The sequence below is a fragment of the Coturnix japonica genome, chromosome 2 (genome assembly GCF_054131305.1).
Source record: "Coturnix japonica strain WE chromosome 2, WE-NBRP24, whole genome shotgun sequence".
Classification (NCBI taxonomy): domain Eukaryota; kingdom Metazoa; phylum Chordata; class Aves; order Galliformes; family Phasianidae; genus Coturnix; species Coturnix japonica.
This window is the reverse complement of record NC_140664.1, coordinates 81,916,662-81,933,958: the sequence shown is the minus strand read 5'-3', so window position 1 is coordinate 81,933,958 and position 17,297 is coordinate 81,916,662.

Genomic DNA, 17,297 nt, shown 5'->3' with positions numbered 1-17,297 from the left:
CTTCTATTTCTTCCCTTCACCATCTCCTTGAATGGCTACAGTTTGCAATAAACTGGTCAGACCAACATTTGAACTGTTGTTTCTTAATAACACAGTGTATACATATATCAAAGAACCTCCTAAAATAAATTGAAGTGAGACAAAAGCAATTTACATACATTCATTAAAAAAAAACAACAAAAAAAACAACATAACTGTATTTCAAACATCTGTCATAGTCATTTTTTGCTAACTGGAATGTTATGTTTGGAGAAAGTTCTCAGTTTTATTCTTAATCTAAGTTTGTATCAGCATATAAGATTTAGTTTAGAAACTTGTGTTAGAAGAAATGTTCTCCCTCATGTCTTTTGTCATAGAGCTTTTTAATTAGACTCTAAATCTGTAAACATACCTACTCTCTCCTTCAGCATTTCTCAGGCTGATATTGGCCATGTTATACCAAGATTAAAATGCCTTAAAACTGGGGTTTTTAACAGCCTTCAGGCCATTGGCAGTGACTTAAAAACATGTACTGTTTCATGATCATATTTTCTTTTTCCTGTTATTTGATTTGCTTCACTTTATAAAATATCTAAACTAAATAACTTCCCTCAGCATATGAGTAATGAGAACAACTCAGTAACAGCAGTTTTTGAATGTTGACACAAAGACCATTGGCAGGATTTGACTAATAAAAACAGATATTTCAACCTACAGTTACTGCAGACTCTGCTTACTTGCTCTGACAGCACACTGTGAAATAATATCTGGTGTTCATAAACATTCGTAAAAGACAGAAGAATGAGACTTTGTTTTTAAAAGGTTTTTGTTACTTCTGATTTCCACAGAAAATTCTGCTGTGTTTAGAAAGAAGAGGTCATCAGATGAATTTCACACGTGGATTTAACTTAAATTTGTTCTCATTATTTTCTTTATTAAATTCATAAAAAGTCTGTAAGCTTTAAGTAAAAAAATATTCAGTTTATATCAGAGGTTTATGGGGAAAAAAACACTTTAGAATGATGAGGGTTTCACTTCAGAGAACTGTAGGGACTGGAAGGGACCTTTAGAGATTGAGTCCAACTCCTCTGTTAAAGCAGGCTCCCTACGGTAGCGCACACAGGTAAGCATCCAGATGGGTCGTGATAGTCTCCACAGAAGGAGACTCTACAATAGCCTCCCACATTTTAGATATTTATAAACACTAATCAGACCTCCTCTCAGTGAACCATCAGGATAGCACACAGTCTCACTCACAGACCACTATTCCACTGAGGTTGACAATATAAAAACTGACATTTAAAATAATATTTTGAGAAATTACAAAGTATATTGCAACATGTGACTTAATATGGAAATCTACAATAAGCACTGCAGTACACAAAAGCCTCTGACAATCATTTAAAGTTAATAGCTTTAACATGCTTTAATAGCGTGGCATGAAAAAAAATGGATATTTATAGGTGAATAATTTAAAAACAGATCATATTTGCAGGCAGACTAATGGGCAGCACAAGGAAAAGTGGAACTGCACTTATTTGAGGTGCTGTCAATATTGGCTGGTGGTCTTCAGCACTGTCACAGAATCAGTGAATGGCCTGAGTTGGAAGGGACCTTAAAAGTAATTTAGCTCCAATTCCTGTGCTGTGGGCAGGGTTGCCACTTGCTAGATCAGGTTGCGTGATACTAAATTACAGATGACAGGAAAGCTGGATGATGGACTATCAGAATTTGGAGTAAGGTTAGAGGTTCACACTTCTTTATAAAAGAAGCGAGTAAATGAATTGATGAACAGGGAAGAGTAACAAGATACCATTTAAATGCTTATAAAACTCAATAGTATAGTGGGTAGATGAGAAGCAGCATTTTCTCTAGGCTAGAGAAACTAGTAGAAGAGATTGACGCATGAGCACATTTACTTAGTTAATGTGTCCTAGCAATGACCTCATCATGATGAGGGATGAGCCAGAACTCCTGTGGCTCTACATGGTAAGGGGGTATAGGATTACTCAGTTCATTAAATTAGAAGTCAGTTTAGTTGATAAAAAACAAAACTTACAGTGAGTAAAATTTTAGACAGAATTATTCTTAGTTGTCTTTTACTTTTATCATTATGAATCATTACAAAGGCAGAAAACAGACTGACAGAAGATAGATGGTTTCACAGCCATTTCTAAGAGAAAAATAATGTTGGTTGTTGAAAACTGTGAGAAAGGTATTCCTGCCTTTTCTTTAGGTGCAATTTTGCCATGGTAATTATTGCAATGTGAATTTATCTTTCCATAGTAAATGTATCTGAACACTAGGTAGATTCTCCAGGCTTGTTTGTTTTTTTTTTTAAATTATTATTATTATTATTATCATTATTATTATTATTATTATTATTATTATTATTATTATTATTATTATTATTATTATTATTATTCCCATACAATGCTTCTAATTCATTTCAAAAATACAAAAATAGCATCTGGTTATACCTGGCTTACTGGAACCTGACATATGCTAAATAGTAAATGTTAAATAGGGGTACAATAAGTACCAGAGATATATCAGAGAAATTCAACAAATAGTATGCCATGGTATCAGAAAGGATCTGATTGAATTTACACTCAAAAGTACATAAAATTACTGTGAAACAAATGACCTGCAAATATTGGATTATACCAGCGAATCATCACCTAAAAGGATTGACTCATTATCCAAGTTTTACAGCAAATAGTATCTAAGACAGGATGTGAAACTGTATAAAACAAATTGGCATTCTTTATATTTATCCAAATGAGATCTCAGAACAACACAGGGCAACAATCCGTTAATGTTTAGTAAATCACCTGAATCATATGATAGAATTAGATTGTCTTGATTTAAGAAATAATCCTTGCATCTGAAATGCTATATACAGTGATGATAGTCCTTTATTATTCTCATACCTGATTCTTGTAAAGAACAGCTGTGTAAAATTTCACACATGTAAACCTAACTTACATGCATTAAGTAATCTAGAGATACTTTATGGAAAAGGCTTTGGGTAGACCTGACAGTGCTCTTTCAGTATCTTAAGGGAGACTATAAGAATGGACAGATTCTTTAGCAGACTCTGTTGTGATAGGAGAAGGGGGAATTGTTTCAAACTAAAAGAGGGGAAATTTAGATTGGATATAAGGGGGGGAAAAAGAATTACAATAAAGGTCATGAGGCACTGGAACAGGCTTGCCCAGAAAGGTAGTAGAAACCCCATCCTTAGAGACATTCAAGGTCAGGCTGGACCAGGTCCTGAGTAAACTAATCTAGCTGTACATATGCTAGTTCATTGTGAGGGAGGTGGACTCGATGACCACTTAAGGTCTCTTCCAACTGAAAAGGTTCCATGATTCTATGACAATTTATTCCTCTCTCTGGTACTCCTGGTCATTCTAGTTAAAGATTGGGCATATGTACAACAATTGGATGTTGTGTTGAGGGACATGGTTTAGTGGGAGCTATTGGTAATAGGTGAACTGTTGGACTGGATGATCTTTTAGATCTTTTCCAACCGCGGTGATTCTACGATTCTATGATTCTATTTGGCTCTCCTGTAGGCTACAGTTTCACTCATAGTCAAGGACAGAAGTGTAAACATGTAAAGATAGATAGGCAAAACATTAATTATTTTTACACAATGTGTATTTAAGGCAGTAGCAACAATTCATAATATTGCCAATTCTTAATATTCACAGAAAAATTTACATATTTCCAAATCTCAAGCTTTTTAGAAAAGCTTCCTTTCAGAGGAAAACCAGACTCTCTTCACAAAACTTCAGATGAAACATTACAGAGACAGTTATTTTTGTTCTGTGACGCTATGTTACTGTATAAAAAAACTATTATGTAGTGTTGATTGGTAAACTTGTAATACTGTAAATATCATCTTCAGAGTGCGAATTTTCTATGAAAGCTTCAGTAGTCTATCAGTATGGTACTCACTATACCAGTAAAATATTATGGTAATAAATTATTTCAAATATCATATAATCACATTCAATAAATCATTAGAAGTGGTATAAAACATGAGTGCTTATATTCTTACGTGAAACATTTCCAGAAAAATTTCAATATGGTAACTGTTATAACTACAAACTTTAAAAGGGCAGTAGGTTGAGGATTATCTATTAAGATGCAAGATAACCCAGTGCACTTATCACAATTATATTGAAAGTATGTCTATGAGGGCAAACATACTGACATATGCAAGATGCCTGGATACTGCAATCATGGGCATTCAAGAGGAAACACTGAAAATGAATTTTCAGAAGCTATTTGTTCTCAAAGAACTTACTTGTATTACCATTATTTTTCTCAGGCTCTACTTTGATTCATATTAGTCTGACTTGATCTGCTAGTTGTAGGAGGTAACACACAGGATTATCTTCCACTGTAACAGTAACCACCATCTAAGATAAAAATACAATATTCAAAAATAATGTTGTGGAGACATAACATTTAGAAGCATATTTTTAACGTATTTGACGTAGGAAATGTAATAGCCTTATATTAAAACAACCATAACCTTTTATATCAAAGTAAAAATTGTACTTATGCTCCCCCTCCTCTCTGTCTTCTCATTCTTTTGGGAAAAATACACAAATCATGGCTGACAACTGATATGTCATATTTGGTTTTGAGGCTTGGATTAGAAACAAATGATTGTTGTGTGCTACTTCTGACAGAGTGGCTGCCTTTTGTGTTTTACCACTTTATGACATGTCATGACATATCACATGCCGTGACTGACAAATAAGATAAAACATTATGCCAGCACAGCAACTGTAAAGCATCTTAACCTGAGGGCATCAATTGCAATGTAAATGCATTGCAATAATAAGCATAATTACACAGAATATGTTTAGGATGCACCAAAAATTGATGACATATTATTTCTTTGACTTCTTCAGTAATTAAACAAGAAATGTGGTAAGCATAACTACTATTACATTTCTATTTACTTTGTTGGCTTTATACACTCTTGTGACCCAAATATCTGCTACACAGTTCAAAAAACTTTGCCTCTAAATTATGAACTGTTCTTTCTCTCACTCTCTTTGCATACACAAGTATATTTTATTTAGGCTGGAATTTGATATTTTCCACGGATTCACTTATCTTAAGATTTCTGTGTTGAGAATTACTTGTGATGGTGATCTAAACCAACCTCTCACTCTAGTAGAACCATGCAGATAAGGTTGCTTCAGACATCCTGTTAAATTTTGAATACTTCCCCAATTGAAATTCAACAACCTTTCAGAGCAACCTGTACCATATCAGAGCACCCTCCTGTCAATCTTCTTCTCCTGTCACCCTACACCTTAAAGAGGAGTCCAGCTCTGTTTTCTCTGCTCCATTAAGTACCTGTTATAAAGCAATCAGGTATCTTCTCAGCCTTCCCTTTTTAAGGCTGAACACATCTTCCTCTTTCTGCCTTTCCTACCGTGCTCCGTGCTTGTGGTGGCCCTCTCTTTGACATTATGTCACTGATTCTCTCATGCTATGGAGCCTAAGGGTGAATTTAGGGTTCCAGATCTGGTCTTATAAATGATAGAGGAGACATTTTGCTCTCCTTGACTTTTTGAATAGGCTCATGACAAGACAGTACAAGATGCTGCAGCTGTATATTGCAGACTTTTTTTTAGGTATTTTTAAATTATTATTTTTTTTTTGTATAATTCCTATATGACATGGTTTATGGAATTAATTTGATTAATTACTACAGTTTATGTACTTTGTTATTCAACCATGAAAACTAATATCTTTTAATATCTTTTTTTCTCAGTAATTATGAAAGCCAAAGTATGCATTTCTAAGTTAGCAGAAAGGACAAAGCTGTTTTTATGTCTGTAATTTTAAAACTAAAATGCGATTTTTATGAGTATGTATGCCCTTACATGACAGCTCAGTATCCTCCAATAGATACACCTTTGCTCTGAAATACAGTTTCTACTCTGAAGTGACAAATTCACTACCTGCAAAGACTACAGAACACCTACTTAAGTATTCCCCGCTGATTCTTCTCAGTCTTTTTCTAAGAATTTGCAGGATACACTTGTCCTAAAAGATTCCTGATAATCAGGCCACTGAGAATGAAAGTAGTTAAAGATTTTCCAGGTATATCCGCATTTAGAAATTTTACATAGATAAACACTGGTTTTTAAATGTTACAAAACCTGCATTAAAAAAAGGTACTTAAGGAATATGCTAAATTGAAATTTCCAGAATAGCCACTGAAATTTCTACCAGATATTTTTGTTTCTGTGAATATCTATAAGCATTCATAGTACATTTTAAATTTAAATTAGGTTGCTGAAGTGGTCACAAATGACACTGAAAGTTCCATCTCTGTCTGACAAGTAGACCTCACTGTGATCAAGAAAGTAAATAAAATTTTTAGAACACATCCTACAGGACTTACAGTAACAGCATACTTAGCAGAGTTAGAAATGTATAAAAGGTAAAACACCAAACAGTACTTACCATCTATACATACTCTTTGTAAGGCTTTATACAGTAAAGTTTTACTTCAAAATTCCCAGAGCCATATGAATTGCACCACAGATTTACTTATAATTTAAAAACAATGTCATATGTCTTGATATTAAAAACATTACTCCAGCATTGTTTATTTTCTTGCAAGTAGATGCATCACATTTGTATATTTCTTTACTATATAAACTCTGGAACATTGTTCAACTTATGCTGTATTTGCTCACCTATACTCAATTCCATTGTTTTCCAGTATTTTGAGTCATTTTTGATTGCTTATAATTTTGCTAAACATAACGCTAAACTTACTTCACTTAGTAAAACCCTAAAGTATTATTAAAATAGCAACAAAAGCAGCTATACTCTAGTTCCGACACAGGCTGCTTAGAGAAGTTGTGGATGTCCCATTCCAGGAGGCACTCAAAGCCAGGTTGGATAGGGATCTGAACAGCCTGATCCAGTGATGGGCAACCCTGCCTATGGCAATGGTATTGCAACCTGATTATCTTTAAGATTCCTTCCAATCCAAGCCATTCCATCATTCTATAACCCCTAAGGACTCTCTCAGTTCTGACATTGGGCTAAGTTTTCAAATGTCTGATTGCCTATAGTATAGCAGAAGGGACTGTCTTAAGAACAATAAAAGGGGGGGGGGGGGGGGGGAGGACAGGGATCCTGATTTTTGAAATCAGAAATTAAATTGTTTCTACAGTCCTGATGTACCAGATTTCTTTGAAATCAGTTCTCAATTCTCTGCTTTCCTGTGCACCTATAGATAGAATGGGCTGCCTTCAAGGAAGAAAGCAAAAATTGCACACACATATTTATCAACTGTCAAAAGATGCTGAATGAAATGCAAAACAGAAAATGCCCTATAGCTACAGGCAACTGCTCTTTGTATCAGTGCTGTCTTTTCTTTCAAAATTTCCACACAAATGTGTGCAACCTTTTTTTCCCCACTAATACTATTTACATAACAGGTCAACGCTGAGATGTTACATTTCTTTAAATTACCAAATACAAAATTTGTTGGAAGAGATTGATGAACATCCATGACTATCACTAAGGAGGCTCTAAGATATTTAATGCTGGTTTTTTTCAAAATGTTAAATTACTTGGGGTAAAAAAAAAAAAAAAAAAAAAAAAAAAAAGAAGAATCTTTTATCATTTTAGATTAAGGCTCTAAATCAGTGGATGTTTTGAACGACTTTTTACCTTGTCTTGTGCCTCCTCTCCCATTTATCAAATGGAGATAATCATTCTTCCCTCTCCTGGAGAAGAATTTTCAAGATGAATAAAGTTTTAAGAAAAGAAGCCCCACCTGTATATTGAACTGCCTGCAGAATTAGAGATTAAAAAGGTAAAAAATATGGCATGGCACTAGAGAATGAATGATGGCATAAAATTAAATTGAGTTCAAATTACTTCTTAGAACATTCTCTGTTCTTTCTGCTGACTAAGTAAGTCAAGATTCCTATTACAAAAACAAATAAACAAAAAAACTACCCCAACTTCTGCACATGCATTCCTATATAAAAACCAGGCTACCTGAAACAATTTCTCATCTGCTAAAATCTCTGAATATTTGAATTATGCACTCTAATACTTGACAATCTGCGCATGTATGAGCTTGCTATCTTGTAAGCAAAATATCTTTGTTGTATGTTTTGTGAGGATTTTTCTTACTTTCTGTCCAGATATGATTCATTCCCCTTCCCAAATACTTTCATTACTATTTTTCTGAACCTTAATCTATTTTTATCAGCAACATTCTCGGATGATGTTGTCAAAAAATTAAAGTTTACAACTCCACAGAAATAGACTTTCTGAGGTTAAAAAAGTTCTACTGCATATCTACTACACAGAAGTGGGGAAAGCAGCTGAAAGCCACAGCTTCCCTTTTCAGTCCTCATCATAAATCCCATGTCAGCATGCTATGTGCTTCCAATTCTATGGTCTATGGTTCAGCATTATTTCTTACCCCATGTCTTCCTATCATTTGATTTTTAGAACTTTTTTTTTTTAAATTTATTTAGTCAGCTGCACATTTCCATGTGTCAAAACAAAGCCTGTACTTATAAATCCTGACTTTCATTTCATGTTTTTAATCTGGTACAGAAATGTCTTGTGACTTTACAGGTGGGCTGTGTTACAAACCACAAATCTTAAAATGCTCCAATACCATATGAGTTTATTAATAGTTTAAAATTCTGCTTGCATTGTCAACAAGATTCACAAGCTTGAAAAACTGAGAATTAAATCTTGTCTCTCCCATCTGCCTGAACAGAAACCTTGATGTGAGAATTTAAACAGGGGAGCCATGAGTTCTCTGCTGCCTAGGAAATACCTAGTACTGGATTTTACCTGTAGCTGGCTGTGGGGACAGATGTTTCAATGCTGGAGCACTTCTTTTTATGTTCTATTTTCATTTAGGCAAAAAGGAAAAGTCAGTAACCCAAGAGTAGCGTAGCAATTAAAAGAAGCATAAGAGTTTATCATATAAAAACCCGAAGTCACTGAACAGTCTCCGAGTTCTCTCTATATATTAGTTTTAGAAAACAAAGAAAGCATCAGTCTTAAGCTCTTATCCAGAAAAGATTTAACACATCCATAATTTTTAGCACACTCATACTGCTACTACATTCAATCTGAGTGTTCAAAACATGTCTCCAAAAGCATCTGCATGAACAGATGCTTAACACAATTTGACAGAATTTCTGCATGCAAAACACTATATAAATTGGGTGAATTTCTTCAGGCGATCTGCTGAGATCATTAGCCAAGATAAGATAGCTATGAGATTCTCAAATGTCAAAAAAAGCTTAAAAATGAACTTTGCATTTCTTGTTTTGCTTTACATTCATCTCCTGGTTACAGTTCTCTCCAACAGTGCCAAGAAGGAATCACTGCAGTTAGAAAACACAATGAAACTGGGAACTGTTTTCATTTTCACAAATATCAGATACAAAGAAAATTTGTATATATATAAATTTGTGTATTCTATATCACACTGGGCTTCTAAAAAAGAAGCTAATAAATATTCAGAAATATATTTATGCTACCAACTATTGTAATAAACCTTCAAAAAGGTTTCATTTTAAAGTTCCTTTTTAAGATCACTATTATTTACCCCAAAGAATTACTTACACAGTGAAATACAGTATAGATCATTCCTGAAACACTTTGTAGCTTAAAGCCCAATACCTTCACAAGGTTATCCCTTCCCTGTTTTATGGAATGTTCCTAAATATCCTCCATCCCAGATCACTGGAAATGATTAATAATGGTATTAAACTTCAAATACAGTATGTAATCTTCTTCTATAAGATTAGAGCATTGAACTCATAGAATCATAGAATGGCCTGGGTTGAAAAGGACTGCAATGATCCTCAAGTTTCAACCCCCCTGCTATGTTCAGGGTGGCCATCCATGAACCCGGGCTGCCTGGAGCAACATCCAGCCTGGCCTTGCATGCCTCCATGGAGGGGGCACCCACAACCTCCTTGGGCAGTCTGTTCCAGAACATCACCACCCTCTGTGTAGAAAATCTTCCACCTAATATCTAACCAAAATCTCCCCTGTCTTGGTTTAAATCTATTCCATCTTGTCCTATTCTCATTCATTCTCATAAACAGCCATTTCCCCTCCTGTACATATGTTCCCTTCAAATACTGGAAGACCACAATGAGGTCTCCCCAGAGCCTTCTCTAAGCTAACAAGCCCAGTTCCCTCCACCTTTCCACATCGGAGAGGTGCTCCAGCCCTTTGATCATTTTAGTGGCCCAACTCTGGACCCGCTCCAAGAGCTCCACATCCTTCCTGTACTGGGAGCCCCAGGCCTGGATGCAGTACTCCAGATGGGGCCTCACAAGAGATGAGCAGAGGGGGACAATCACCCTGCTGGCCACTCCATTTTTAATGCAGCCCAGAACACAGTCGGTCTTCAGGGCTGCAAGTGCACTCTGCTGACTCATGTCCAGCTTCTCATCCATAAGGACCCCCAAATCCTTCTCCACAGAAGAATCTTCTCTGCAAAGAGATCTTCCCCCAGTTTGTATAAATACCTTCACTTGGCCTTATGGAACCTCATGAGGTTTTCATGGGTCCACTTATTCAGCCTGTCCAGGTCCCTCTGGATGGCTTCCCTTCTTTCCAATGTATTGACTGCATTGCTCAGCAAAATCAAAACCAAAAACAAAACAAACAAACATAAAGATCTGTGAAAGAGTTTTCAGCTTCTAAAAGCATTTACTTTGACTTATGACATACAGTACAGAAAAAGATTCAGTGAAGACAGAGCAGGAGTTTTGAGAGAGTCATGTCATGGGAATGATCATTAGGTGGACTGTCAGGATTCTGAACAAAGCTTTTATAAATGCTCTTTTCTCAACACTGAAAACTATTATTTGAATCAGTCCTTCAAGCAAGTGCTGCTGCCTGCTTAAAGTCAACATCAACAACAACAAAAAAAAAAGGTACTAGTAGTAAAGACCATTTTTGAGATGAGTATGAAAGGAGAAAGAACATTTCAAGTGGAAGAAAAATGAATTAGATGGTTTAGTCAGTCAGTCAACTTTAGAAAAGATCTGGAATTAAACCCAAGAGGCATGTAGAAAGCAGAGGCTTGAAGATGAAAAGATGTGTTTGTCTGAAACACTGAATGCCTATTTGAAAACACAACAGAATTATGATTAAAAATCTTGCTAGCCTTATTTCCCATCCCTTCACCTCATGCAATTTAATAAACTTTGGTCTGATCTCCTGGAAATGCCAGCTATTTCTTATGAGGAAGATTAAACTCTTAAGTAATGCCCTGTTGTTCCTGTAACAGTAGATTTTCCCAGCATTTGAAGGTGTAGCATGTGAGAAGCTAACTTAGGCTTCAGAGTTAATAAGCACTTCATTCGCTGCTCAGAAGTTCTCCTCAGTAGAGCTGCACCGTCATAACACTGCACAGAACGTGTTTTGTGTGTGTGTGTGTGTGTTTTGTTGTTTTGTTGGGTTTTTTTTGTTTTTTGTTTGTTTGTTTGTTTGTTTGTTTGTTTTTTGTATGGCAACAGTCTATCCAATATAGTATCTTTCAAATTACCTACCTGTAATCAGTTTCCCTGATACTTTAAAAAAAAAGCTTCTATAGAAAAGTTTATATATAAAGTTTACATTTTATAGTCAGGTTGAATCCTACTGAATCCTACACAATTTACAACTGAGAAAGGAGAAAAAGAGTGAAAGAAATTTTTACTTTAAGGATTCTTAAATCAATGGTAGCATAAAGCCAGTATTAACAGAACACAGCTGCCACAGAAGATCAGTTTTCAGCCAATAAAAGATTAAACGGTGGCCCAGCTTTTCTAGATCAAGCTATATGGATCACAGTTATATTTATTCTAATATAAAAACAAAATTAAAGTATATAATTCTATAATACATAGTGAATATATAATACAATCTGAAAAGGAGTTCTGAACAAAACATACACATGCACGTGAAAACAGATCACTAAGCCATGTCTGCAGGCATGCACAAGTTGCATTGCTTCCTTAGAATACAAGCAGAGGTCACTGTAATCCCCCTTAAGGGGTCACTTCTGCCTGGGCAAATTTTCCCACAGATAAAGGGACTCTACATGAACATTCAGTACTTACAGAGTTGGTAGCAATTTGTTAACTCTGCAATGGCCATGGGGTTGTTCAAAGCCATGCACTTTTAATTGGTTCAATGTTTTAAATATATATTTTTTATTTATTTATTTGCTTATTTGAACTATTAGGAGTAAGCATTGCCTCATCAGTCTCCTAGTTTGTGCTAAAATCAGCATGGGAGTTGGGTGTGGATACCATCTATGAACTAGAAGGACGAATTAAGACAGTTCTGCTATTTGGCTTTTTTAGAAGAACACATATATAGAGAGGTTTCTGATGGCGTCATCTTCTTTACTGATATATTAGCTGCAAAGAAGGAAGTCTGTTCTCTATATCATAAGTAAGGCACCCTATAGGGAGATCTCCACTTGTGCTCTTTTTTATCTTCTAAATGAAAACTGTTTCCTTAGGTGCACACTACCACCTAGTCCAGTCCCACCAGTGGGTATTGCCTCTCTGGCCAGAAACCTTCAAGCAACAGAAGGATATCTGCTGAAGATGGCCCTGAGTGCTTCACTGCTAGCATGTAGAGAATGATGTGGCACCACAGCTCTATCATTTGTCTTCTCTACCTGTGGTAGGCCTCGGGTAACATTTTCTACTAGTTATATGAACCTTAAAGCAGCTTGTCTAGCATCATCCTGAAAAATTAGGTTTTACAAACTGAAACTGTGAGAATGTGTCTTTATCAGGTAGATGATTAATGACAGTAGTTGCAGCAGAGATCACAGCAGGTGCAAGAAAAGCAAATGGTAATATGTTGTCACAACCATCACGAGTGATAAAAAGATTACTGGTGTGCCTGGGGCCCAGCTTTTTTTAATGCACGATGTGCTCACACACTAGAGAAATATTCATATTTTATATATGCTAGAAAGGTTTAAGGGAGAGAAAGTACAAAGGTGGCTAAAACACTTTCCTCAACCAGCACTGCTCCATGCCAGTGCTTCTCTGAGTTGATTCTGGCACTCTGCTTTAGAAACAGTCAGCTTCTGGTGTTCACTGCAGAGACTTATTGGCCAGGGGAACGTAACACTTCACTATACAGAATCACCAGAGCAACAGCATAGTCTAGCTGCCTTTTATAAGATTTGGAAAAAAAAAAAAAAAAAAAAAAAAAGTCTTTCCAAAGAGAATCTGAAGAAGGAAAGCACGTAATTTGAATGCTAAAGGCAGAAGATTAGAAACACCTTTCTTTGACATGTAGAGTTAGTTTTATATTTTATGTCATGCGTTCAAAATGAAGTTCAGTTACAAAAGAGTTTCCGCATATCAAGGTTATTCCCAACTGTAATTCTGTAATAGAAACACCTTTTATGTGTCTTGGACACCTATGCAGAGCTTTCCTCAGCTGCTCCTTCCTACTGGCAATATAAAATACCTCAAGTTGTTCCCTCTGATGAGGAACAGAAACACCGTGTTTATCATGTAAGCAGTTTTGAAAGTGCTGCCATAAGCTAAGGTGGCCTCTAGCTTACAAAGGATTTTTTTCTTCAGTACAGCATTCATCCTGGACAGAAGCTCACAAGCAATGGCCCACTAGGAGTGTATAATGTACTCACATCTTCTGGTACATAAATTAAGAGCACAGCCTAAGATACCAAGTCCTTAGCATTGTTCTTTTTGATCATCAGTGTCAAATCAGGTCTGATGTAACTGCTGGCTTTCTGACCAAAAATCTGAGTCAAAATTCACATTAATGCCACACTACCTTATTTAGATTTGCACTTGCAAATCTAAATTATGTTTCACCAGTGATTCATGCTGTCTGAAAACAGTCTCTCTATATATCAATACAAAGAACATTAAGGACAAAAGACAACAGTGAAGTCACAGGATCTGTGAATGTGTATTGGGCCAGGCCTGAACTGCACATTACATATCATACATTACAGACACTCTGATTTTTCATTATGAGATTTTTCACTTATATATACAAATAAGATATATATTTATATCATAAGAATGACAACAAAAAGTATTGTATGAAATATTCATCCATAATACAACTGAACACTTATCTACAGAATACACCATCTCGATCATGCAATAAATAGAAACATATACAAAAGTGAATATGTAATGCAAAATAATAAACTAGCATCATTATCGGTTTTGCACCAAATATCACTAACTTTAACATGAACTTTCAGTATTGTCTACTGAAATAATATTTTTTCATTTGTCATTCATTCAGCCACCTGCCAATACACTGCAGTTCCCTGAGTTACAACAAGTCATTTATCACTCCACAGGGCAAAATGTTATTTGAAATAAATGACAATACTTGGATGAATTTGAAAAGAAATAATTTTTCTACTTTGGAAACAGAAAGCTGCTCAATCTTAGGAAAAAAAAAAAAAAGAGAGAGAAGAGAAGAGAAGAGAAGAGAAGAGAAGAGAAGAGAAGAGAAGAGAAGAGAAGAGAAGAGAAGAGAAAAGAAAAGAAAAGAAAAGAAAAGAAAAGAAAAGAAAAGAAAAGAAAAGAAAAGAAAAGAAAAGAAAAGAAAAGAAAAGAAAAGAAAAGAAAAGAAAAGAAAAGAAAAGAAAAGAAAAGAAAAGAAAAGAAAAGAAAAGAAAGAAGAAAGGAAAAGAAAAGAAGAAAGGAAAATAAAAGGTTCTTCATACTTTCCCAATAATGAACTGCAAATAAAAAGGCCTCTAGAAGCAGCCTTCCAAGAAGCACACAAAAACAATCAGCATATTGCTCCAAGGAAAAATGCATAAATCTGCAATAGTGCAACAGGCCTTGGCCACCCTGGGCACATAGCCTCTCCTGAACATACATAACCCTGTTCAAATTCGAAGCCCGCAAACAGTTTCTTACTACAAGTGGTGCACCTTACTATTCAGATGTTGGGAGGTAAACAAAAAGCAATTTGTCTGTGGAGGCTTCTGCAGTGTATACCTGTTGCTAAGCAGTCAGAATATGTGCCATATAATGAATTCATAGATATACTAATAGGTTATAAGAGAAAGAACTTTAGGGCTGTCTCCCACTCCCTTGTGAAATCTTGAGAGATCTCATCACACATCTACTTTCATTCAAAAGAGCACTGATTGAAAGATGCATCCATTTACTTATTTAAAACAAAAACAAAAACAAAAAACAAACAAACAAAAAAAACCTTTAAATTTAACACACAGCCTCAGGAAAATCAGTGCTATGTTGTATTCCCTTGTCTCACCTCCCTTATGACTGAATTAAAAGACGAACATCTCATATGTTTCATAATTATCTGTACTGTAAACTCTGGAATATTTCAAGGCTTTGTTTAATTGTTTTGAGCTATTTTAATTATTATTTTTTCTTAATTATTCTTCAAGTAGTGTCTTGTTTTCTGTGTTTTGAAGGTTTGACACCAGACACCAACAGCAGATGTTTTCCAAGAGGTAGTTCCATAGAGGACTGTTTGTTTCCAAAATGGCTGCTCTCTTGCACTCTCCCCAGCATGATTCTGACTTGGACTGCTGGTAGCATAAGGAATTGAGTCTTCTATAGTGATTTTCCCCTCAGTGGAAATAACAAAAGGCAGGTAATCTGAAATAATCTACCAGGAATCTGGTAGTTTATTTCAGTGCGATTGGGAAGAATGAGATGAAGCAACCATCTTGGAAAGGAATCACTGCACATTTCTTGAAGTAAAAGCTCCAAGGTAATTCCTCTAAAGGCAGATAAATTTAGTCTGAAAGTATTTAGCAGCCCGATATGACTACATAACTCAAAATAGTTATTTTTTGTAGTTCTGCATAGCATCCAGTGAATTTCACCTAGCAAACACTTTTATTCCATTGGATAGTCTTAAGACTTAGAAATACTGACAAGTATGCATGCATTTGACCTGTGCATAGAAGGGTATGCATGCAGAAAAAAAAAAACAAAACATAAGTTTTGGCTCACGACAACATTGTATCATTTTATCAGCTAGCTGCTATGGTTGTTTCCCACCTTCAGTATCAGAAAATTTATTTCCTTGACCCATTTATCTCAGATGGACTCCCTTTCTTCACGCTAGTGCACAATCTGTAGCCACTTAAGATCCTTAGCCTTTCCTACTCTTTGGTGATGACAAATGAACTAGAATATAAAAGAGATATAGTATCATATATGATGCTGATAAGGAAAAGGAATACAGAGTGCTTTTTTGATTAATTATGTAGTTGTTGAACTAAGTGACTAAGTGGAAAGAGGAAAAGAGATGTTAGAGGGTGCATTTCAGCTACCCTAGGCATCCACTGCTTGCAAGTAAGCTACTCTGTGGATCAGTAAGAGGTCTGGAAGTACCAACCTGAACAACAATTTAACTCCATTGTATCTATCAGCAAGATTTGTTCATAGTATCCCTTACTTGCTTGTCATTCACAGCCACCTTCATAGGTACTGTTACAGGGAAAGACCTTTTCAAAATCCAAAATTACTTTCACATGAATTTCTTAAGAAAAGTAGAGCAATGCACCTATTTTCAGCGTTCCAGTACCATTTAAAAGCTCTTACCGAGGTTGGAGTTAAACTTTAAACGCAGTGAAACCAAAAGTTTTGAATACAAACTAGCAAGAGATATTGAAGAAAGCTGGTATCGTGCCCATTTTATGAAGTTAGCTGAGATACCAACAGCCTGCCTTTTCCAGATTACACACTGGTCTGACACATCAGGAGACAGAAAAGGAATAGAAATCAAAACCCTCTGCTTCTCAGTACAAAACTTTAAGCAAAAAATAAAACTGTTCCTCCCAGAAACAAGCTTTTGGTTTCCTTATGTAAAGGAAATTAGTACCCAAGGCTATATCTTTATTGCATAAATTATAAAAAAACATAAAACAAATTATTTCATGTATTATAAATACTTTTTTATTATAAATACCTTTTTTTTTCTTTTTCCACTTGTGCCCTTTTAATATCCTGCTTCCATAATTATTAGCTTCCATTAATTTTAACAAATGCAAATATAATCACATGAAATACATAATATTGGAAAAAATGTACAAGCATTTTATATTGGCCATTATTTATTCATAGATTCTCTTGAAATCAGAACAGATGCTTTAATTAAGAACAAATATGAAATAAAGTGCAATTTTAACACAAGTTTCTGGTGACGGGAGCTGATCTATATTTATCTGTCCAGCACTGCTTCACTACATATTTCTCAAGATTTTCATA